Raw genomic sequence first — 25,641 nt, 5'->3', positions numbered from 1 at the left:
TAGTTCATTTGCCAGTGCTTTGCATTGCAGGACTGAGCTTAAGATCCTGTAGGGCTGGAAATGTAACTCAGTAATCAAGCAAAGCCCTTAGTCTATTGTAGAAATTATTTAATCCAAACCCGGGGTTTCTACCAGGCCTTTGACTATTTAGTTTCCAGATAAAACACACACACAACCTTTATATTTACAACAAGTCTTAAACAGCACAAGAGCTGGGTAGATACCTGCCCTCTATGCTATTAGAATCTACTTTCCTTTCAATAACCCTGAGTTATTACTTTCTGTGTTTCCTCTGAGCTGCTCTTAACTCCAGTCCACCCGCCCTCAGGGCAACGTTCTCTTCTGGCTCACCTAACCCATGGTGGCTTCTCTCCTCCTCCTGCACCTTCTTCTCCCTCTCAAGGTTCTCCTCTGACCCCAGGCACAGGAAAACTAAACCCCACCCATGTCTCTTCTGCGAAACTCTTAGCTGTTGGCATCTTTGTTTGCTAGTCAGAAATAACTTGGGGACAGGGTCACATAGCATCACTTGGGGTCTACATGCAGACTCCAGGTCTTAGGGTCCACGCTTAGCATTACAATAGTCAGCAAGACCAAGCCTCATATCCCTAGCACCCTCTTCCAATGCTAAACAAGGTTTAGATTAATCTTCCTTTTATATATACATATATTTTCCTGTTGATCCCACAAATATTTCATTTGAATCTGGGGATCCCTTAAGGACCTGTAGGACAGGATTCATTTTGAAATTTCATGGGGAAGGCTCTGGTCTCTCAGAGAAAAGGTCAGAGTAGAAACATGAAAACAGTCTGCCCTGATGGGCAGATCTCCCAAGGTCATTTGAAGGACTTTTGGTTGGTTATCTTCTGCACATAGGTGGATTCATTATTTTTCTTTGTCTTTGTCTTTCCTCTCTTGTCTTCTGTCTTTCCTTCCTTAGTTATTTCTCAGCTTGTCTAATGATGCTTTGACTTCAACTCCATCCCTTCATTTAGGTAGCCCTGGGTCTGCTCTGTGGCCTTGTTCTCTAGCACACAGTTGTGTGCCAGATGGGCACAGCCCCTTCATTTTTCTCCCAAAGCACTTCCTAACATCACCATCAGTGCTCCTTTCTGTTGACAGTCAGAAAAGTGTCACAGTGACTTAAGCAGAAAGGGGCTTAGCATGGAGATGAAGTGGTCACAGGAAGTTAGAGAGGGAGGATGCTAACGGAAGGGAGAGGAGAGAGCGCTTGCGAGCTCCATGAATTCCTGCCAAGCAGCTGGGCTGAAGTGGCCCTGGAGCTGCTGTTACCTTCATGGCCACTGTCAGAATTCTGAGACTCAGCCACTAGCACAGGTGCAGAGTTACGAACATGTCACTTTTCTGTGTTCCACTAATCAGAGGAAATGCTGCATTCTTCCCCCCAGGAATCAAGGGAGTGAACCCTGCTGCCAACAACAAAAACAGGCCAGCCAATAGCATCCCCAGACACTTTCCACTTCCTTCTCTGGCCATTCTGTCTGGTAGAACCTTACCTTTGTCTTGCACCCTTCAGAGGACTCTGGAAAATGGAGTCTAAAGATTTCTAGCCTTGGAGTTGATGGAATGAACACTTGAAGACTGAAATTTGAGTGACAGGACATCACGTCTAACACATATCTAAAATATCGTCTGAGACAGAATAATTAATTCAAAGTAGGCTAAGGCTGACTTTGGGTAATATTTTTTTTAAGTGAAAAAAAAAATAAGTAGTTGGTAAACAAGTTCCCCTTCAAACAGAAGTATATTGTAGGTATAGAGTTGAAATTTCTAGGGAAAAAAAAATTGTTAAGTAAATAAACTGACTTGTTATATATCTAAACATAAAAATATTCTTCTGTTTGGGTTGGTAATCAAAACAAAATATTAGGAAAGTAAGTTTTTATATGTAACTGTGTGCTTCTATGGTGTTTGTCTGGTGCTTACTAGGGTAGATGTGCGCATGTACACGTGTGTACAGGGCTTACAGGCCAGAGGTTGATGTTGGATGTCTTTCCTTGATGGTTGTCCACCTTAATTTTTTGAGACGGGATCTCTCTGTGAACCTGATGCTCATCAATTCAGCTCTACTGGCTGATAAGCTTGAGGGATCCACTTGTCTCTCCAGTCTCTCCCAACCGATGTTGGCATTGTAGACACAAGCCACATTTCCTAACTTCTTGCATGAGTTTTGGGGATCCCAACTTCCCCAGCAGGCACTACGGACTAAGCCATCTTTCTTGTCCCAGAAAAAAGGTTTTTAAAACAATCCTCCTCACCAAAGCTTCAGCTAGCAATACCCATTTCATGACCCATAAAACAAAGGAAGGCCACAGTCCATTCAGAAATCATAGTCTCTGGCTGGCTGGTTCATTCATTAGATGAATCCCCCGTGAACTTGTGTTTTTGCTGACTCTTTCCTCTTTAACATGCATAGTACTCTTTTTAATGCTGACAAAGACAGAAATGACTCGTTTCTTGGATAGCAAAATAAAAATATGCTTGATTTTACTCCAATCACTTTTTTCATGCCCTGGCATTGGTCAGATCCCCCCCTTTTTTTTCAAATCTCTTTTCTTCTGTTAGTAATTTATGACCTTGTTTGCACTCAGAAATTGCATTAGGACAGCTAGGAATAGTCTCTATCGTTGAATAAAGTAACCTTCACTTTGCTGCTAAAACTTGGGAAAGGAGAGAAGACAGGAGCAGATTGGAGCACATAATGAATTTGTTAGTCTGTTGCATCAATGTTCTTGTATTGAACGTTATCTCTTAAAAGATGACAACCATTTCATCATCTTCTCCAATGACTGATGGGAAATATTTAAATGCAGAATTATAAATGGTACCTGGGTAAATCATACTCTCATATGACTGTATGCTTTGGATAGTGGTGACATCAGTAATTTAGCCACTCAACCCCTTCCCATCAAAAATGAACATAGCTAAATGTTGCTCTGATCCATGAATACCCCCTCAAGTCTTTTGTCCCAACCCACATCAAGCTGTTGTTCACTACTTATTTCAGTCTCTTGGGTGTAACTGTTTGACTCTAACATGGATTGATTGATTAATTAATTATAAAGGAAAGTAGGAACTACTTTCTATGTTGTAGTGACCTGTAAATTACCACCCCCCCCCACCTCCAGCTTCTCTTTCTTTCCCAAGTTTTCCTCTTTAAGTCATAGTTGAGCAAACATTGGGAGTAGAGCTCTATGTTTCTTTCTCTGGGCTCTAAGTGTGACACATTCTTGCCTTGTCCAAACATATTGAGTGTACTTGGAGATAATGGTGTTTACAAAACTGCTGTTGTGGACCGAGAGTCAATATGGGGCTGAAAAGATGAGTTGACAGTTAAAAGTGGTTGCCGCTCTTGCAGAAGGCCTAGCCTCAGTTTCCAAAACCAACCCGATGGCTCATAACCTTCTGTAACTCTAGTTCCAGAGGGTCCAATGCCCTCTTCTGTCCTCCGTGAGCATGAAGTATATACGGAGTATGCACACATATATGCAGGCAAATAGTCTCATGACCCGGTCCCAGGGCCAGTCAACAGGGTCTGCAAGAGAGAGAGAGTGGGGACTGAGGGACAAGAGACATGAAGAATGGAGACAAGACAATTTGTTTGATCAAGTCTCAAGTCTTGTTTATTGGAAGGCAGCTATGGGTATATAAGCACAAGCTGGGGAGTGCAGCTGGAGACACTTAACTACAAGTCCAGGATATATAGGAGAAAAACAAGATGTTATTGGAGTGTGTTCAACTGTGGTGGGCTTCTTGCAAAAACATCATGCTAGGAAAACAAGACTCTCATCAGGGTGGAAAAGTAAATAGCCCGAGATGGCTGCAGAGATGATAGCCGCTTCCTGCTAAGAGCCAGCTCCCAACAGTCATAGATACAAAAGTTTAAGGATTAATAAAAGAAAATCAAAATCAATTTTTATTTGCTAAGTGTTATATAGTGTAGGCCATCCGAATGTGATTTTTCCTGGTTAGGTCGCTGGGATGCGTTTGAAAGGGAGATGAGTAGTAAGCACCTATGTGGACTGTTGGTTTATTTCATTTTCCGTGTCTTTAACAAGTTTGCGGAGAACCAAACAAGACTCATGGAAGGACTGACGTCTATGATGTAGATGACAGTAGTGTTAGGACAGTGTGTGTGATGGTTAATCTCAATGGTCAGCTTGCCTAGATTTACAGTCGCTGTACTGGCTGATTTTGTGTCAACTTGATATAAGCTAGTGTCACGAGAGAGGAAGGAGCCTCAGTTGAGGAAATACCTCCATAAGCTCTAGCTGTAAGACATTTTCTTAATTAGTAATGGACTCGGGAGGGCCCAACCTATTGGAGATAGTACCATCCCCTGGGCTGGTGGTCCTGGGTTTTATAAGAAAGCAGACTGAGCAAGCCATGGGAAACAAGCCAGTAAGCAGCATCCCTCCATGGTCTTTGCCTCCAGGATCCTGCTGTGTTTGAGTGCCTCTCCTGATTTCCTTTAATAATGAACAGTGATATAAAAGTATAAGCCAAATAAAGTCTTTTCTCCCCAACTTACTTTTGGTCATGGTGCTTCGTCACAGCAATAGAAACCCTAACTAAGACAGTTTTCATGGAAACATACTTCAGGGTAAGCTTATATGGATGTTTCTTGAAAGGTTTAACTTGAAGAAAGCCAACCCACCCTGAATGTGGGTGGCACCAATGGGCTGTGGTCCTGGTCTTCTGTGGTCAAGAGGAAAGTGAGCTGCTCATTTATCTTTTCTGGCTTCCTTACCACGGATGAAATGCCTCATGCTCCTTTGTCTATGCCTTCCCCACTTCATTTATTCATGGTGAGGTAGAAGGTACCATAAACTGAAATAATACTTTTGACTTCAGAGAATATTTGCATTGACAATAAAAGGAATTTGAGGAGCAAAGACAGCAACAAAAGTCTAGGACCATGTTTTTGTTGTTGTGTGGGAGCAGGTTAGTGAACATGTGTATGTAGGTGCCCTCAGAGGCCAGAAGAGGGAATTGGATCCCTGGATCTGGAGGTATAAGTAGGTTATGCTGACATATGTGGGTGCTCAGAACTGAACTCAGATTCTCTGAAAGAGCAGTGAGATCTCTTGGCCTGAGAGCCATCTCCCCAAGCCCCATGCCTTTCTTCCATCTATTTTTTTTTAACCTGTAGGAATTGAACCATAGGGTTCTATTCAACATTTAGTAGTTTTACTGTTTAAAGTAGTAATTTCATAAGAAGCTTGCTTTTGACATTTGAATATGATCAGAATATAGTAAAAATCAGGTACAAATGATCAGACCCGACGGAGTTTCACTGGACATCAAATTTATAGTCAGAGTCATTCAAGAAAATGAAGATATACACATTTGCCAACAAAGATGAAGGTCCAATAGTTTGTTCAACTCGATGTTGTAGAACTAGATATAGCAATAGCCTCAATGACTTATTGTCTAAGCCAGGACACCTTTGTGAGTGAATGGGACACTATTAATGACTGTCCTGGGGAAAGAAGCATAAATGAAGAGTATGTTATTAAATCTGGAGTGATGAAGGTTTACATTGACCCAAGATTAAGACTTTTTTGTCAGTGGTCCCTGGTGTTGCCAGAAACCATGTAGAAATCCATGGTCTGTGCTCCCATTGACTGTAAAGAACAAGGAAGCTACTTTTGCCATTGATTACTGCAGATTCAGTTGAGAAAAAGAGACATAAAAGGCTTCTGTGACAAACCCTGTTCCCACTTCACTATGAACCCGCCCCCCCCCCAAATAACATCATAGACAGAAAGCTGTCAAAGAGAACTCTTAAAAATTGTAATAAGGATGCTAAAGTGTAGCTCTTCACAATTGATGGCTTCTGGTAGGAGTAGGGATGGGAAGGACTCAGTTTCTTTTAAGAGGCTGGCCACCAGGAGTTTGTTCATGCTCTAGTCAACACAAATTGGACTTGGTCATCTTTGGCCTCTGCCTCTGCCTCTGCCTCCTCTGCCTCTGCCTCTGCCTCTGCCTCTGCCTCTGCCTCTGCCTCTGCCTCTGCCTCTGCCTCTGCCTCTGCCTCTGCCTCTGCCTCTGCCTCTGCCTCTGCCTCTGCCTCTGCCTCTGCCTCTGCCTTCTTCTCCTTCTTCCTCCTTCTCCTCCTCCTTTTTCTCCTCCCCTCCTCTTCTTCGGTTTCATAGTCTTCATCTGTGTCTTTGTCTTCGTCTTACTTTGGAGGGGGTGTCATAAGGGCTGGGGACAGACCTGGAAGGACTACAACGAGGGTGTGATAGAATTTATGATATAAACTTCACAGATAATCAAGAAAAGTATTATGTTAACAAGATTTTACTCCTATACATGACTGTATACCTACAACACTGACTTTTTACAAGGCAGTCCTAACTAAACAATAATGTTTTAACCAGTTTTAAGGTACAGTTCTCTGTTACTTGGTAATAGTCACATCATTGTACAATGGCCACAATTGCCCATTTCCAGAACTCTTTACCTTCTCAAGATGGAGCGTCAGAGTCATTGGATAGCTTCCCATCTCCCACCTTTAATCTCTGGTAACTTTTGTCCTTTTAAGTGTGGCTACTCTAGGAACCTCACAAAAGTAGACTTGCATGCTTATTTGCCTCATTGTGGCTGGCATATTTCACTTACCATAATGTGTTCAGTGTGTGGTCTGATCACTTGTCTATGCTTCTCACCCAATGTTGTAATGTGTATCAGAGTCTCTTTTTTTTTTAAGGCCAAATAGTTATCCTAGTTGGATGTTTGGTCATCTATTGCTATGATGACCAAAAGCAAGTTGTGGAGGAAAGAATTTATTTAGCTTACACTTCCACATTGTAGTCCACCACTGGGAAGAGGAACCTAGAGGCAGAAGCTGATGCAGAGGGGCGCTGCTTACTAACTTGCTCCCCATGGCTTGCTCAGCTTGCTTTCTTATAGAACCCAGGACTACCAGCCCAGGGGTAGCACCACGCACAATAGCCTGTGTCCTCCCCAGTCAATCACTAATAAGAAAATGCCCCTCAGGGCTCTCTATAGCTGGTATCTCACAGTGCATCCCCTTCAAGGAAGGAAGCCTGTTTTCCTGTCATAACCTCCACAGTGCACAGACACTGCTATAGGCTTTGAGTTTTTATGCAAGTGAATATCCTTCAGCAGCACAGAGAACTGGCAGAACAGTGTGAGGTTGAATACCAGAATGTTCTGTGTGATCAAGAACATATCTGTAACAGGGGCCAGGAATTTCCTGGGAACGAGGTAGCTGGAAGGAAAGGAAACTAGCTCTTCTTGGATGTGACCTCTAGTCACAGAGACAAGTCTTCTAGCATTAGCCGTGGAAGTACATAGCAGAAGGCCATCGTCAGGGACACTGGCATAGGTGATCTCAACCAAGCTCTTCCCTCATAGAATACAAGCGTCAGAGAATAGTTCTTTAAAACTGTATGGAATTCCATTTCACCGGGTAGTTACCATCCTAGGAAGTAATACTATTGTGTCTGTAACAGATGAGAACTTGCCTCTGGGTAGGAATTACTCGGTAGGAATTACTCTCCCTCTTTGCATCCCTGTTCACCATTGGCTACGTGTAAATCTAACAGGGAAAACTGTGCATCTATGGGAGCGCTCCTGAAGTAACATGATAAGCTTCTGACTGTCTGTAGTAAATCAACTCCAGAAAGTACATCTGAAGAAGTTATGGGCTAAATAGACACAATAACTGAGGGTTGTCATTTTCAAACAAATGAACCCAAAAGCCTGGGTTTGGCGAGGTGGTGAGTCAGGGATTGAGAATACTTGCTGCCTTTCCAGAGGACCCAGATTCGATCTCCTACACCCATATGGCAGCTCACCACCATCTTTAATGCTGGTTCTAAAGGATCTGCCCTCTTCTGATCTCTGTGGACAACAGGCATGCACACAGTATACAGACATACATGCAAGCAGAACACCCATGCACAAAACAATGAAATAAAGTGATAAAGCAAAAGCTGAGCCCAAAGTTATTTCCTTACAGATGCCTTGAATGGAAAGCATCCTCCCGACGATTCGCATTGAGTCGACTTGTACTGAGGAAGATGGAAAACTAGTGGGCAGGTTCATCAAAACCCTCATGGCAGCTTTATTCATAATTGCTAACAATTGGAGGCAACTCAGATGTCCATAGGTGAATGGTTATGCAAACTGTGATATGTTCATACAAAGAAGTCTTAGCTCGTTCTTAAAAAGAAATGGCCTACAGGAAGACACGAAGGAAATTAAGATGCTTATTACTAAGTTAAGGAAACCAATCTAGAGCTAAAGGGATCTGCAACCCTATAGGTGGAACAACAATATGAACTAACCAGTACCCCCGGAGCTCGTGTCTCTAGCTGCATATGTAGCAGAAGATGGCCTAGTCGGCCATCATTGGAAAGAGAGGCCCCTTGGTCTTGCAAACTTTATATGCCTCAGTACGGGGGAAACGCCAGGGCCAAGAAGTGGGAGTGGGTGGGTAGGGGAGTGTGGGGGGAAGGGTATGGGGGACTTTTGGGATAGCATTTGAAATGTAAATGAAGAAAATACCTAATAAAAAAAATAAATTAAAAATAAAAAAATCTGGGTTTGATAAATATTGTAAGATATAAAAATAAATAGTGGTAAAATAGCCCAATCTTAGGAAACAAAATAAAAATCAAATTACTGATAAAAATGACACATATTTTAAATCATTAGACAGAAAAGTTATCATAATTCTGATGTCTATATAGTATTGTTTGTATATGTTTTAAGGATTTACCATTTGGAATTAGATATTCAGTGATGTTTATAGTCTCAAAAATAAATGAAATACATCTTATTCTAAAAGAAAAAAAATAAATTGAAAAAAAATAAATAAAATTAAAAAAAAAACAATCTAAAAATAGAAACATGCTATGGTTCCACTAACTGTCATTCTGGAAAAGCAAAACTAGATATAGACAGAGTAAAATGACGAGGGTTACCAGGGGTAGAGGGTACGGGGAAATAGGAGGCACTTAGGACAATTTAGGGCCATAAAGTCTTTCATGTTATTGCTATAGTGGATACACACTATTGTACACCTGATAAAACTCAGAATTGTATACTCCAAAGAGCGAAGGCTAGAATAGACTATGGATACTGGTTACAAATAATGAATCAACATTGGTCTACAAGTCGTAGCCTGTCTCACCTGTGCAAGTTTTTAGTTTATCCATATCGTAAGATGGTTTTCACCACTTAGAAATTCCATTGGTACAAGATGCATAAAGCATCAATTCTAGGGGCCTGAATGGCAGTATGACAAGTGGTAAGGGCATATAGCGACGTCATGATGTGGGTAGTGTCCCTGTCACGTGTTCAGCAGAACAGTCTCCTAAGTGACTCGACACCTTCAGGTGCAGACGTTGCACCTGAGCTCTTAGCAGGTAGGAAGAATGCAGCCAGGCTTCCAAGTCAAGGAATCCCTCCTCACCATGCAGTTTCATATTGGTTATCCTTGGGGGAGAACCCATAGACTCCATTCACTGATAGACATTAACCCAGACAAAATGCAAGGCAGGGAGCTGCAGAGATGCCCATCACCTTGCCCTCCTGTCTGCTGCTGCAGACCTGATCTGGCTTCTCTGGATCACTTCCTATATAGAAAGCTTGAGGCTTTGTGCCAAGTTAGCAGCAGTGTGGATGAGCACTTATTTGGCGAGGGTGCATATTATGGTGCCTATTTAACATGGGAAAGGCTGTAGTCTACTTGAGTCTCATAAGAAGCTACACAGACATCCTCTGTAAGGATGCCGAACACGTAGAAATATGTCAGTAAAACTGTTGACTATCTACTTCTAAAGGTTTTTTTCTCTCTCTCAGCCAAAGTAATTTATGATCTCTGGTAGTTTGTCTATTTTACTTGTTAAAATGTGAGCTTTCAGAAATGTATTGGGAGCGTGTCCACACTGAAACCTTTTATCCTCATTATAGTGATACATTTTCTCTGGGATAAGCAGGACGGGTTTATGTGTCACAAACTAGGTTACTGTAAGTTTTGAAATGGAGAAAGTCCTAGAAATCCTAATAATGGCCCACCGGAAGATAACAGACGTCATACCCTGCGGTGTGTTTCACTACAGTCAAGAAGTATCTTGCCAACTATTTGTAAGGTTACAAACTTAATCATGTGTAGTGTGCATGCCTACTTGTATGTACATGTGCCATGTAAATACAGGGACCCTCAATGGCCAGAAAGGGATATTGGATCCCATGTAACTGGAATTCCAGGCAGTTGTGGGTGCTGAGAATCGAACCCAGGCCCATGGCAAGAGCGATACACGTTCTTCACTGCTGAGCCATCTCTTGACTCTTTTCTTTTTCCTCCTAGCTTTTAGCCAAACTTTTAATTCAGAGTGCCCACTGCTCTGGGTCTTAGGATTTGAAGATTAGTTGGAAAATAAAATTTTAGATAAACAAAATGTATAAAGTTTCTTGACATTTATTTCTTATTATCGGTCAATGATACTGCCTTAAAACGTTAGTTACTGAATATGTGATGTAGTGCCTACCTTTGTTAGGACTGTGCATGGGTCACTTCTGCCTTCTGTTTGTGTAGACTAGACCGTGACTGGGTACAATGGGTACTCATGAATCCAATGCTTAGTCCTTAGGAATGAGATGTGTGTTTTCTGTGCTGATGGCCCCTCTGGCATCCGTGACCCTCACCCCTGGCATCAGCCTTGGTTTTGCATTCATCTGCCTATTTTTGACTCGCCTTTTTCTCCTGCACGAGCTCTGTGACATCTCAGTTCCTACAAGTTGAGGAGGCCGTGAACCAAAGATCTGATGGTCAACATAGAATGTGGAGCTTGCCGAGAAAGGTTGAGAGAAGTCATTCCAGGTTGTTTCTGTTATTTTTCATGAATTTTTCAAAAGCACAATGTCTTGTCACTTCTGAAACAAGGCTTTTGCAACTCACCTGGTTAGTGCATGGCCATACCTTACAGTTGGTGGCATATATTCTGCTTTCTTGACAATAAATAAACTATGCATAAGACAAAACAGATGGTAGCTTAGGCTCTATGTAACGCTGTTTTCTGTCCATTTGTGAGAAACATTTCTCTCCTGCCTCCGGAGCTTTGGGTTGAGCGCTCTGTCATGTTTTAAAATTTTAAATTTAGAACCAGAGCTCTCTCACCCTGATTCATCCGCTTGAAAAGTAGATTATAGCGGCTTCCCCTGAAGGTTAAAAATGGTATCTGTGACTTTAAATCTGAAATAATCAACAGTGAACAACTATACCTGGGCTTATCTCTGAAGAAACCAACCCATAAACTGCAGCGTGGAAACTGAAAAAAAAAAAAATTAAACCTTTCCAAAACAATCTGGTTTATTCTGGGCACCGACTTAATAAGTCCCGCTGCTAGGAGAAGTACAATTTGCTGCCCCGGGAAGGCTTAAAATGTCAAACACATTCTTGCAAAACACAATGCTCTCGCTGCCTGCAGATGAAAGCATCCTTTTGACTGGAGCGATTCCTACTTCTGTGCAGCTTTTGTGATTGTAGCACTAACTCAGAATTGAAAGCCTCTCCACATGATGTAAACAGTCACACCCCATGGCCCTGCAGAGGTTTTCCTGAGCGCAAAGCAAGTGTGGGCTGAGGCAGACAATGGAGCAAACTGTAAGACCCACCTACAAAGGCTTAGGACAGGACCCAGAGTGTGGGAGTCCAGCTGGGAGCCCAGTTGAAGAGCAGAAGGCTCTCATGTCTCAGGGTCGAAGGTGAGGCCGGCCTTCTAAGCATCTTCTCCTCTTCACAGTACAAAGCCAACACAGCCTGTACTCGGTCAATATAGGCATGGCCAAGTTCACTTATCCAAAACTGACTCCTCTGTTACTTGTAACTCTTTTTGGTTCATGTTTTAGTTAGGACACCAACAGAAATCGTCAATATTAAGCCCAGAGCAGAAAAAAAAAAAAAATGTAGCAAATTAGAGAGTGAAGAAGCCTGCTTGAGATTACTCACTGGGTGAGAAGTCACAGCAGGTAGCAAGGCAGGCCACAGAGAGGTTAGAAAGTATCCCATTTATCCATGGTTCCCCATCCACAGATTCAACCAATTTCAAACAAAAACTACTATGGGGGGAAAAATCCCACGTAAATGTGTAATTTTTTTTTCCTTACTGTTATTCACTGAACAATAAAACTTGACAGCTATTTGCAGAACATTTGCATCGTACAAAGGACCTAGAGATGGTGTGATGCTTGCAGAGAGATATGCATCACATGGGACAGGTAAATGTCATTTTCTATGTCACTTGAGCATCCTGCAATTCTTTCTTTCTTTTTTTTTTTTTGTTTTGTTTTGTTTTTTGTTTTGTTTTGTTTTGTTTTGTTTTGTTTTGTTTGTTTTTCGAGACAGGGTTTCTCTGTATAGCCCTGGCTGTCCTGGAACTCACTTTGTAGACCAGGCTGGCCTTGAACTCAGAAATCCGCCTGCCTCTGCCTCCCAAGTGCTGGGATTAAAGGCGTGTGCCACCATGCCCGGCTCCTGCAGTTCTTGATAACCTCGAGGTGAGAGTTCTTGGATAATTCTTGTAGATAATAATAGGTGATTATATTCAAGCCAGTTAAGGCCCTAGGGAGTATCACTATTTTATAATTCACTGCCCTGGGCCCGGAAGTGGGTGTGGGTGGGTTGGTGAGCAGGGGGAGGGGAAACCTGGAAAGGGGACAACATTTGAAATGTAAATAAAGTAAATATCTAATTTTAAAAAGTATAAAAAGTAACTCACTGTCCTAATTTGTCCTCGGTTGAAAAATGGTATTTATCAGCTGCTTAGAAAGAGTAAAATTATTTAGCATAAATAGAAAGTGGTTTTGTGAAAGCCATTAAAATAAATAATACCTCAGTACTGAAACAGATCCATTTCAGCTGTTTCCTTCATTAAATATTGTGACAGCTTCTTCTTTAACTGATCTAAACATCAAACTCAACACGAATTTATTTAGCAAGGACTCCAGATTAATACAGCGATGCCACACGCCAACACCTTCTGACTTGCAAGAGCTGTGTTAGTTTCTTTTCCACTGCTGTGATAAAACAGCATGACCAAGGCAACTTATAGAAAGAAAAAAAAAGAGTATATCGGGTATGATAGTTTGTACATGTTTGGCCCAGGGGGTGGCACAATTTGGAGGTGTGGCCTTATTGGAGTAGGTATAGCTTTGTTGAAAGAAGTGTGTCACTGTGGGAGTGAGCTTTAAGACCCTAATCTTAGCTGCATGGAAGCCAGTGTTCTGCTAGCTGCTTTTGAAACAAGATGTAGAATTTCCAGCTCCTCCTGCACCATGCCTGCCTGAATGCTGCCATGCTTCCGCCTTGATGATTGTAGACTGAACCTCTGAACCTGTAAGCCAGCCCCAGCCAAATGCTGTGCTTATAGGAGTTGCCTTGGTCATGGTGTCTGTTCAACAGCAGTAAAGCCCTAAAGACACAGGATCTTATAGTTACAGAGGGTGAGTCTGTGACCATCATGGCAGAGAGCATGGCAGCAGGCAGGCAGGCAGGCATGGAGCTACAGCACTAGATGAGAACTCACAACCTGAGCCACAACCATGAGTCAGAGAGAACTAATTGGGAGTGGCAAGAGAATGGCATGCCTTCTTTACCAAGACCACACTTCCCAGTCCTTTCCAAACAGTTCCACCAAAAAAGGGGGGGACCTTGGGACCTCTAGTCTGTTCACACGCTCTTGCTCTACACTGTAGCTCCTACACAAGGTTCAACCCCAGTGGACCACAGTTAGATGGCAGGGGTGGCGACTTTAAAGGCAGGGGTGGTGAGGTTCTTCTCATGTTAAAAATGACATAAAAAGACGTCTTGTTCCATCTTAGGATGTCCAGAGTTGGATTGTTTTTAACTTTTTCCCACCAAAGCAGTATAAGCAATACATCTGTTCTAATTAAAGCTGCTCTTTAAAATTGGCAAAGTCCCCTGGTTTTTCTAGTTTCTCTGTTAAAGTAGTCACTTTCCCGCTATAATGACAAACATTAATCCACCCAGTGCCAGATGGTATATTCTCAGTGGATGGATGATTGCCATGGTGTAATGTTTTCAGAACACTGTATGATAAAGCCATGCCAATGGTAACTGGGACCAAGCTTAGCCCCTGGATTTCAAGCATCATTACAAGTATAACTTTGCCATCGTTATACTTGTAATGAGACTCTTGTAAGGCTCTGGCAAGGAACCTTTTAATATAGCTGCCTTTTTAAAAAAATTATTTATTTTATGTATATGCTACACTGTAGCTGTCTTCAGACACAGCAGAAGAAGGCATCAGATCTCATTACAGATGGTTGTGAGCCACCACGTGGTTGCTAGGAATTGAACTCAGGTTCCACGTGGTAAAAGGAGAAAGCTGAATCCTGATAGCTTGTCCCGTGGTCTCCACATGTACACCATAGCACATAGGTGCACACACATGCTCACAGGAATTAAGTTTTAAAAAGTTAATATACACTATGTACATAGTGAATGAGAGATGCTGGTCCGATTATCAATGTCAACTATGTCAAGGGACTGTACAGAAGTCTGCAAAAGTAAGGGACCTTCCTGGATTGCGGCCTGTTAATAAAGGATAATGTCAGAAGGGAACAAGGTCCACAGACCTTTCTGATTCTGATTTAGAAACGGGTAGGCTTGCCCTTCAGATGGAGTGATTCCATGTAGATTTTTCTCTCCTAAATGAATGCTGTCCAATGACAGACACTTTGACAAACCCTGGTTTCTCTGTCATCAAGAACTAGATACTTCCAATTAAGTATACAACAGCTGTTTCTTGCTTTCTTATCTGTGGTCTGAATGTTGTTTATAAATTCAGTCCAAGAGAACTCCTCCCTCTGTGTGTTAAGCTCTTACTGGATCAGGCAATACAGAAAGCACCATTGTGAGCATTCACAGGACCATCAAGTGCATATATTCCTCTACTGCAGAGGTCACTTTCCCTCTTAACAGTGCCAGTCAATTACTAGATGCATGTGCACCCATGCTCTTCATTACCTACCCTGGCTTGGCCTAGCTACATTGCAAGCAGCAGCAGGTCTATGGAACCAAAAGTCAAAAGTTACATAGGTCTTGTGTGTATGTATATACAGCCTGCATTCAGCCGAGTGGGAGGTTGGTTCCAGGACGCTTAAAGATGTCCTGCAGATACTTAGACCCCTTATGGAGAGTGACACAGTATTCACACATAACCTATGAGTGTCCTTCCATACACTTCTAATCACTTACATTAATTCTGTTTCCTAATACTAGCTGAACTAGCTATGTAAACAACTACTGTATTATTTAGGAAATAAGGATTAGAAAAGGTATGTAGATGTTCAGTACAGATCCAATAATTTTTTTCAAAGGGCTTTAAATTTTTGTTTAGATAACGTGTGCATGTGCTTATCTGCACAGAGGTCGAAGGACAACTCTCTGGGGTTGTCTGTCTACCACCACGGTATCTAGTGATCAAACGCTACAAAGATGTGTTCTGACCTCTACATGCATGCTATGGCAGAAGCGTGTCCCCACCCATACACGCCTCCCAACACACAAAGTACTTCAATACAACGCAATGAAAACTTTAAAAAGGAAAAGTATAGCTTCATTTGGAAATGAAAATAGGAGTAACCTCCAAGCTTAGCACTAGCTAACTGCTTACTGTCTGTCTGTCTGTCTGCCATGCCACATCTTGCCAGCTCCTGCATTTGAATGCTGTAATGGATTTGAAAGCGTTGGGGTACTCTTGGGCTGCATCAAGAATCAGAGCTTAGGGACTGGGGAGGTAGAGGCAGTGGAGGTGGAGTGAGCTTGCCTAGCGCCCACGAAGCCCTGGTTTAATCCTCAGCACCTCAGACTGCTGTATTAGCACAGGCTTATAAAGGAGTGTCAGGAGTTCAAGGCCATCCTCAGGACGTTCCAGGCTATCCTGGAACACATGAAACATGGTCTTAAAACAAAGGAGGCGGGTGGGGAGCACACACCAAAGAGGAAGCAATTCCTGGCGGAATTGTTTCTACAGTTTGTTATTCTTGCTTTTGACTGTATTTTTGAGCACTTTGTATATAAGCGCTGCATCTGGATCACGTCTGCCCTTCCCTTCCCCCAACTCCTCCTGGGTCCCCTCCCAATTATTTATATAGAGAGTTATATAGAGTTTTATATATCTTGGTGTGTGTGCGTGTGTGCACACATACACACAGGTGCACAAACATGTACATAGGCCTATTGATTCCATCTAGAACACCTGTATAGACTCATGCCTGGGGCCGACCACTTGAGATTCTTGGTAGCACATTTTTTCAGCATGCCAACATGTTATAATTTCTATTTTTGAGTTTGTGTGAGATTTAATATATATATTGGTATTTCAGATTTTAAACTGTGACCTTACGGGATTTAATAATGACTATTATTAAAACACCTAGCATAAATATCTAGCATATGACTGAGATTTAAAAGTATTTTATTAATTTATTGAGTATCTTATAGATAGCTTGTTCTATATCAAAAAAGAAACAAAAGCAAACAAACAAAAAGCTGGAGAAGGCCCTCTGACAGAAATTAAAAAATAGGATTGGGCCAGCAAGACGGCTCAGGGGGCAAAGGTGCTTGCTGCCTAGCCTACGAATCTGAGTTCCATGACCAAATCCTCATGACAGTAGAGATCCAACTTTCACAAGTTATCCTCTGACCATCACACACAAGCTGGAGTACACACACACACACACACACACACAGAGAGAGAGAGAGAGAGAGAGAGAGAGAGAGAGAGAGAGAATAAATAAATGTTTAAAGTAGTAAACGAGAAAATAGATGGGGGAAGCATAAAATTCCTAGAAACTTTTGAGCATTTTCCAAACAGCTGAGTTAGAGGCAGGTGCTGATACCCAAAACCAGGGAATAGCAAGAGTCCCAGATCCGCATCTCTTAAGAAGGGTCTTGGTTGCCTGACAGAGTCTCTTAGGAGCATAAGGAGCTGGGTCTGAGAATGTAGAAACAATTAGACGCTGACCGACTGCTCCTAGAAATGAATGCTGTGTGGAAGGACTGTTGCTGAGCAACCTGGCAGGAACAGGAAGCTCACAGAGAGAACTGCTCCCTTCTCTGACTCCTGCCTTCCAAGTCCCCTGTTGGCAGAGCCACCTGGCAAAGAAGGAATGTTGTTTGTAAAGTCCTGCCCTCCAAACACAAAGCGGAGGCAAGTTTAGAGAGGGAAGCTGTTAATTTGCTAACAGGTGTGGTCCCCCCCCCCCCCCCAGTGTGCTAGTGGCTGTTGCTGTCCTGCTGAGGCTGGGGGCTACACTACCTAAGCAGGACTTGCAGAAGTAACTGAAAGCTTTGTTTTCATTGTGGTTTAACACACACACACACACACACACACACACCTCTTACTATTTTAACCATTTCTAAATACGCATTTCAATGGCATTAGATACATTCATGAAACTTGTAACCATCACAACCAGGAGAGTGTTTCCTTGTCGGAAAGTTAGGGGAAAAGATCTGTGTCTCTACCTAGGCCTCTTTTAGCAGCAATAGCAGCAACAGAATAATGTTCCCCTGTGGATTCTGTCTCCAGATATATGTAGTCACCTGCGAGTCCTCCTTGTCCACCATTACTGTTTGGCAAAGGAACACTCTAACACTCTAACAGTAAGCAGGAGAGACTGACTTAACTTGTGGCTGCTCGGCATGCAGTGACAACAGTGGCTTGGAGCTGGAGCAAAGGGAGGTGTGCTGTAGATGACACTGTACACCTGGCAAACAAAACACATAGGTTCTCTTGTTTAAAAGGAGACACACACAAAAAAAAAGCAGTGGTGATCAATCCCTTCCATTCCCCTCCCCCTCCCCCCTCCCTCTCCCCCATCCTCTTCCTTTCTTTCCCTTCTGACCTCCTTTTTATCATTTTTGTTCTTTTCATTTTTCTCCATGCCACCCAGTTGGCTTGATGACAGCTACAGATCTGGCATTGTCAGGTGGTCTGTGATCATAGATGTGAAGTTGGCAGAGCAGAGGAGAGGGGAGCCATCATGCTAGGGCAGCTTAATTTAAGGACTTCTTCCTTCGAGGCAGCTGTGAAATGAGAGCTTAACCCAGACCATGATCTATGTTCACACATGAAAGGACTTTCATTTCTTAGAGCCATTCGAACCCACTTTAAACTAATGAGAGGATCTAAGAGCAAGGAGAAAACTGATGACTGAGAAGAGAGGGAAGAACGCAGGAGGAACTTGTTCACTGTCAGTGTAGGGCCATGGGGTGGCTTTATGGGACAGCACAGTTCATCTCCTTCCCTCTGAAGAAGATATGGAAAAAATGCAAATAGGTTAGTGAAGAGACTCGAGTGAACTTATCATCTGCCAATTTCTGATTTCTTCATGGGTGAGGAAAACGAAATGCTTTAACAAAGTGCTTATCGACCACCTGTAATTATCCTGGGTTTACCTGTGGGTTTGTCTTTGAAGTTGCCTTTCGCAGCCACAGATCTAGGGCCTGTGAGACAGAGGAAACATGGGATTGACTGAGTTGTCTCTCGTTGATTAGCAAACTCCTTTGGTGTGGGAGTAGGTGCGTCTGCAAGGGAAGGCTCATTCTTCTGCAGAAGAAGACACCTGTCCCTAAATTCTCAGGTCCAGCTTTTATCCCGAATCTTAGAACTTCACATAAACCACTCAGCAAGGTTCGAACACCCACACACTTTATTAATTCCCGAGTTCTTTCTTGTTGAGCATCAGTAACCCTGTGCAACTTCAATAGTTACAGGAATCATGCTGAGAGCTGGAGTTAACACCTTAGCCATTAGAGTTTAATTTTCTTAAGGTAGTCAAGTGCTTGACCACCTCCTTAATTCACTCCCTGGAGAGAGCAGCCCTGACTCCTAAGTGCTAACTCCTCCATGTGGACACCTAATTCCTACAGCCCAGGTGGTTAATAAGTTTGGTTTTAGCCACAGGAAGCCACCAACTCACTCTCCAGGTCATTAATGATGCTGTCCAGGATTTTCATATTTCACTGAGTGGATTGAAGCACAGTCACCGATGCTTTAAAAATTAGTCACAGTTGGGGTGGTAGAGAGATGTTTCAGCAGTTGAACGCACTTCCTGTGCTTGCAGGGGACATGGCTTCAGTACTGAGCACCCCTATGGGCGCTAACGACCATCCATAATTCAAGTTCCAGAGAATCTGATGCCCTCTTCTGGCCTCTGCGGGTACTTCTCCCATGTGGTACACAGATAGAAGAAGGGGATCACTCACACACACAAATTAAAAATGAATAGGTTTTTTTTTTTTTTTTAATCAAGTAAGATGGGCAGGGGAGGTGGCTCAGGCCATAAGGAACTAGTCTTGCAAGCTATGTGACTCAGGTTCAGTCTCTGGAACCTATGTAAGGAGCAAAAGACCCTTTAGTGGCTGAGGGTAGGGCCATGACTATATGATTTCTAGGGATGCTATAATATTCAGCCACAAAGTGGGTAGCCTAAAACAATAGAAATATCCTCTTTCAGGGCTCTGAAATCCAAACAACCTGAATCAACTTGTCAGCACAGTTGTGCACCATGAAAGAGTCCAAAGGAAATCCTCACTTTCGCTACCATTGCTTGTCACTCCAGACATCACTGGCTGTGTCACCCTTCCTGAAATCATGGCCTCCCATCTTCCCCTTCCTTCCTTCTCTGTCTCGTGTTGTAAGGACACTTCCCTTTGGGTGTAGGCTGGACATGGATAACCAGGATAATCTCACCTCGAAGCCCTTAAGTATATCCGCAAACTCATGTTTCCAAGTACACCAGCTCTTGCAGGCCTCAGTGATGAGGACATCTTTTGGAGGACCACCATTGAACCCACTAAAACATCCCCCAAGGAAACAGTGAATGGGGGCACTCCCCTGCTTCGGTGCTTAAAGACAGACATGGCCCCATGTCTCACCAGTTTTCCCTACTCTGAGATTGTCCCAATTAGAAAATGCAGTTGGGGAAAATTACAGCTTGGTGTTGGACAGGCAAAAGAACCTAAGAGCAGCCACTGTGGTATGAGTTGCCCAGTGTATCTGAATAATAGAGTGTGGTATAGAGAGCATCTATACACATCTGTACAGATGTGTGCATCCGTAAAGGTAAGTTTTGCTTATCTGTAGGAGAGAAGAGAAGGTGGTTCAAGGTCAGCTTTGGTTGTGTGTCTGCAGTGGTCCAGGGAAGAATGGAAACTGCAGGCAGAGAGGGAACGGCATCAAGACACAAACTATGTTCATATCATAAGCAGAGAGTGAAGGCAGAGCTGAGACCAGAGGCTTGTACCACCATGTGCATGCATGCTTTGTCAAGGTAAGATCTTCTTCATGAGAGAATCCATGCGTTGATTTCCATCATGATATGAAGTTCTCATCTCACTGAAACCAAGGGCTTGTCATCTTCTGTCACAGGCGGTGGCAGAGTTCAGGTCTCTATGGCAGGTGAGTCCTGAGCAGAGCTGCCCAAGGCCAAGCTGGACTCAGACCAGGGCAGCCTTTCCGTAGCATACTGACGTACTAGGAGTTTCATCCGTCAGTGCTGACAGTGGAAGACTGCCAGGGCAAGCTTCCGAGTGTAGATCTATGAAAGTGGGGAGTCTGAGGGAGTGGGGGTAGGGCACCATTACAGTTATTTGTTTCCCAAAATCCAGTCCATTATGATCAGATTAGTTTGTGAAAATGTTGTCATCGGTCCACAGTGAGATAAAAATGTTTACAAACACGGTTTAATTTACCTTTTCATAAAGTTAATCTGTATTCAATGTGAAAGGACTCTTCTTTCTGAAATGACAGTCTCCCACCTTCTGTGGGAGTAACGATCTCCCTCCATCTGAGCAATTATGGTGACAGCAAATGCTGAGCTCTAAAATCTCTGTGTGTCGTGCTGTCTGTCATCTGTGTGATCTCCCCAACTCCTGTCCTAGATTTTAGGGAAATATCAGCTTTTCCTAGTTAAGCAAATATCCCCTTGAGATTTTTCTGACTGTAAAACCTCCAAGAGGACTCCTGAGTTAGGTAAGTACCTATTCTCAAGCTAAGGGAATGGAAAGGACTTGGGGAGACACAGGAAAGGCAAGTTGGCAGAGGAACCCAAAAAATGAGGTCCTTGCCAGTCAGGCTTTCTATACTTTGTACACACAAGGTGTCTTCGTGAGATCCAAGAGTATCCTCAGCTTCATGCTTTCAGTGAGAAACCCAGAATGCCCGCTTTAAAGCTAATTGTACTATAAAATATATTTTGGGAAAGATGCTAACACAGCCTTGTATTTCTCCCTCTATTTCACTCTGGGGGGGGGGGCAAGACTGTGCATTCGTTGTTTTCTAGTTAGACGCTCTAATCTTCACTTACAATCTCTTTGTAGAACAATTCCCCATCCCCCAGCTCTGGATGACCATCCATCCTGACAGCAAAATGGGCCAGTGATGAATGCTTGCGCCTGGTACAGCTGTGCAGAACATTAGAATCCTCTCCTTCTGGGCTGCTCTTGTAAGATCTGATGCTTTGATCTCTGCGCAGACTGGAAGCTTGTTTTGTCAAATTGACACCAGCAGGGAAAGCCTCAGGGAAGCTGGCCACTCTATTTCCATTTCCCTTAAATTTCATATTCGACTTCCTCGTTCTTTTCTGGCATTTTCTAGTCTGTGAACTCAGAATGGATTCTATAATCTAGTTAGCATGAAGAAGGCCCGAGCCGTTGTCTGTGGAGGAGCAGCTGCGCATGCTCACAATGCTCACATTCTCCACCCGGATGTCATGCTTTGGTTGTAAGGATAATTGTCAACCCCAAAATTGAAGTCCATTTAGACAAAGAATCCTGGGAATTTTTGAAGAAAAGAATAAAGTTTTGCTGGGGACATGTTGGGTCCTTTTCCCAAAAATAAATAAATTAAATAAATTAATAAATAAATTCTATCTGTCTCCACTTATTGATAGGCATTGGAATTGCAGATGGGGCGTATTCCCCCAGGACCCTGTATTTTGTTGTTGGAAGCCCCTTTTTGTTGGCTTTCTGTTGGAGCGCTCTCCCTTTTGTTCCCTTTGCTGCCCTGTTTGCTGGGATCTATCTCGTTGGTGGATCTTAGGGAGTGTCTATGCAGAGTTCTCAGCGTTAATGAGACCGTTTCACCCATCTCCTTTACTTAACAGAGTCACAGAGTTCCTGTCACTCCAAACCGTAGAAGCAGCTCTTGCCATGTGTGCTTTTGATCAGTCAGTCCTTGCTCGCTCCTTTTGTACACGGCCATTCTTCTTGGCTGGTCTCTCTTAGGCTAGAGTCTAGACAGTGGGAAAGCGCATTCCAACATACCTTCCTTTTCTCTTCTCATGGTCACCAGTTCAACTGTTGGCTTGTCTCTGCACCCTCAGACTTATTCTTTTTTTTTCTTTTATTGGGTATTTTCTTTATTTACATTTCAAGTGTCATCCCCTCTCCAGGTCCCTCCAGAAACCCCCTATTCCATCCCCCCTCCCCTGCCTCTATGAGGGTGCTCCGCCACCCACTCACCCACTCCTGCCTTCCCGCCCTGGCATTTCCCTACACTGAGGCATTGAACCCTCTCAGGACCGCTGATCCCACCGATGTCCAACAAGGCCATCCTCTGCCACATACTCGGCCAGAGCCATGGATCCCTCCATGTGTACTCTTTGGTTGGTGGTCAGTCCCAAGGAGCTTGGGGGGGAGGGGTTGGCTAATTGACACTGTTACTCCCTCCATGGGGCTGCAACTCTCCTCAGCTCCTTCTGTCCCTTCTCCAACTCCTCCATCCCATGGGGACCCCACGCTCAGACTTCTTTAATGGCATTGAATTGTCTGTCACTCTAGTAGAGGTGGCAAGCTGACATCTGTGGCCTCACTCTTGCTCACTCTGGATGATTCTCCTCCAATGGGATGTATTCCCATGACCCTAATTGACATGTGCTAGAATAATGTTTTGTTTTGTTTCTTTGTTGGGTTTTGTTGTTGTTGTTGTTATTGTTGCTGATGCTACGGCGGCTGCTGCTGTTTTCGAGATCTCGAATCCAGTCCACTGTCCAAAGTTTCAAGTCCCCTTTACATGTCCTTCAAATGCCACAAGAACCACCTGTCCAGACCTGCACCCAGAACCTCCTCTTGTACTCCTTCTGATGGTACATCACAGCATTGACCATGGAGGAGCCCTGAATGGGAGGAGGATCTATTTCACCTTTATCCTTGGCGTTGTATCTGTACCCAGAAGCATATTAACTTTGAGAATGCCCCATTAGTTTCTGTTAAATAAACGATAGCTTGGTGTGTTAACTCAGTAAAGAAAATCCTTTGACCCTAACACTACCTTTGCTCTGAGGTTTAAGGTATGACCCTCTTCTAGGACAGCTCACGCACATGCTGCGCCCCAACATTTCGGAAGGTTTGTGCTGAACATGGTTCCCCATTAACGCAGGGAGAAGCGGAGACAGTGTATTTATTTTGATATCAAATGGCTGACCAAGCTCCAGGACTCATCTGAATTCAGACTTATAAAAATAGATACTACTGTGTTTTAGTTTTACTCGGTAACTTCCTGGAGGAGAAAACAGGATTCAAATACTTTAGAGAGAGAGGCAAATTTGGATCTAACTTATGACAGCTAAGTCAGTAACGTACAGGTATATGAAGAATATGAATGGAGCTTATACAAAATCCAGGTTGCTCATCTGTACCTTCCACATCACTTCCTGCTCTTTCCACTGGCTGCTCTTACTGAGTAAGACATCAAAGCCCTCAGCAGTCCTTGGAGAGGGATAACAGGTCTGCCACTAATGCAAAAGAAAAGGCATATAGAGAGCCAAGCCAGAGGGTAACAACGTGTGCCTGGGCTGGGGAGGGTCATCCAAGTGGTAAGACTGTGCATCAGATATAGCCTATGGGGCTTAGTAAACAAATTTATCTTATTCGTGATTAAAGCAATTTGGGAACAGGTGCTTAACTATCCAGGAGCTATCTCAAAATCTCTCTAATATCCTTCCTTGAAAAGTTCTTTTTTTTTTTTTTGCAGTTTTTTACATTTTTATCAGTGTATATTCATTGAACCAAATAATTGCCCATCATCCTTACCTACTTGTCCCGCCCACTGGCCCCTTCCTCTTCCCAATAGGCCCCCATCTCCCATGTCTTATACATGTCACTTGCTTTTCTTTTTTTTTTATTATGTATTTTCCTCAATTACATTTCCAATGCTATCCCAAAAGTCCCCCATACCCCCCCACTTCCCTACCCACCCATTCCCATTCTTTTGGCCCTGGCATTCCCCTGTATTGGGGCATATAAAGTTTGCAAGTCCAATGGGCCTCTCTTTCCAGTGATGGCCGACTAGGCCATCTTTTGATACTTATGCAGCTAGAGACAAGAGCTCCGGGGTACTGGTTAGTTCATCATGTTGTTCCAACTATAGGGTTGCAGATCCCTTTAGCTCCTTGGGTACTTTCTCTAGCTTCTCCATTGGGAGCCCTGTGATCCATCCAATAGCTGACAGTGAGCATCCACTTCTGTGTTTGCTAGGCCCCGGCATAGTCCCACAAGAGACAGCTATATCTGGGTCCTTTCAGCAAAATCTTGCTAGTGTATGCAATGGTGTCAGCGTTTGGAAGCTGATTATGGGATGGATCCCTGGATATGGCAGTCTCTAGATGGTCCATCCTTTCATCACAGCTCCAAACTTTGTCTCTGTAACTCCTTCCATGGGTGTTTTGTTCCCAATTCTAAGAAGGGGCACAGTGTCCACACTTTGGTCTTCATTCTTCTTGAGTTTCATGCGTTTAGCAAATTGTATCTTATATCTTGGGTATCCTAAGTTTTGGGCTAATATCCACTTATCAGTGAATACATATTGTGTGAGTTCTTTTGTGATTGTGTTACCTCACTCAAGATGATGCCCTCCAGGTCCATCCATTTGGCTAGGAATTTCATAAATTCATTCTTTTTAATAGCTGAGTAGTACTCCATTGTGTAAATGTACCATATTTTCTGTATCCATTCCTCTGTTGAGGGGCATCTGGGTTCTTTCCAGCTTCTGACTATTATAAATAAGGCTGCTATGAACATAGTGGAGCATGTGTCCTTTTTACCGGTTGGTACATCTTCTGGATATATGCCCAGGAGAGGTATTGCTGGATCCTCCGGTAGTACTATGTCCAATTTTCTGAGGAACCGCCAGACTGATTTCCAAAGTGGTTGTACAAGCTTGCAATCCCACCAACAATGGAGGAGTGTTCCTCTTTCTCCACATCCTCGCCAGCATCTGCTGTCACCTGAATTTTTGATCTTAGCCATTCTGACTGGTGTGAGGTGGAATCTCAGGGTTGTTTTGATTTGCATTTCCCTGATGATTAAGGATGTTGAACATTTTTTCATTGAAAAGTTCTTTTTTAAAGCTCAATAGCACAGGTATCTAGTCACCTTTCAGATATCTCGAGCTCAAATTGCAAAAGACCAGAGACTCCTCGGAGACCTTTAAATAGGAATGATTCTGTGCAGTTTAGAGAATGACCTACCAAATGTATTGTATTTTGAGATTTGAATGAGTAAGCTTCTTAATTATATAGCAAGCAAAAATAAAAGAATAGTAATTAGCA

At 43.1% G+C, this 25,641-nt stretch overlaps 1 protein-coding gene across 3 annotated transcripts in view; it reads left to right on the top strand.

Moving 5' to 3' along the window:
- The window catches only part of Trmt9b (tRNA methyltransferase 9B (putative)), a 58,124-nt gene that overhangs the window by 3,623 nt on the left and 28,860 nt on the right, over positions 1–25,641 (top strand). Inside the window, exon 2 of one of the 3 annotated variants that reach the window (XM_085844017.1) lies at positions 20,226–20,364. The exons of the other annotated variants lie outside the window; for them this stretch is intronic. The gene's annotated coding sequence lies outside the window, so the exon portion shown is untranslated. The remainder of the gene's footprint in view (positions 1–20,225; positions 20,365–25,641) is intronic. 3 annotated transcript variants of the gene reach the window in all.

This window comes from Mus caroli, unplaced genomic scaffold (assembly GCF_978045245.1).
Source record: "Mus caroli unplaced genomic scaffold, Mus_caroli_1 scaffold_10, whole genome shotgun sequence".
In the NCBI taxonomy this organism is placed as follows: Eukaryota; Metazoa; Chordata; class Mammalia; order Rodentia; family Muridae; genus Mus; species Mus caroli.
The sequence above is the reverse complement of the archived record's forward strand: the minus strand, read 5'-3'. Positions and strand labels throughout refer to the sequence as shown.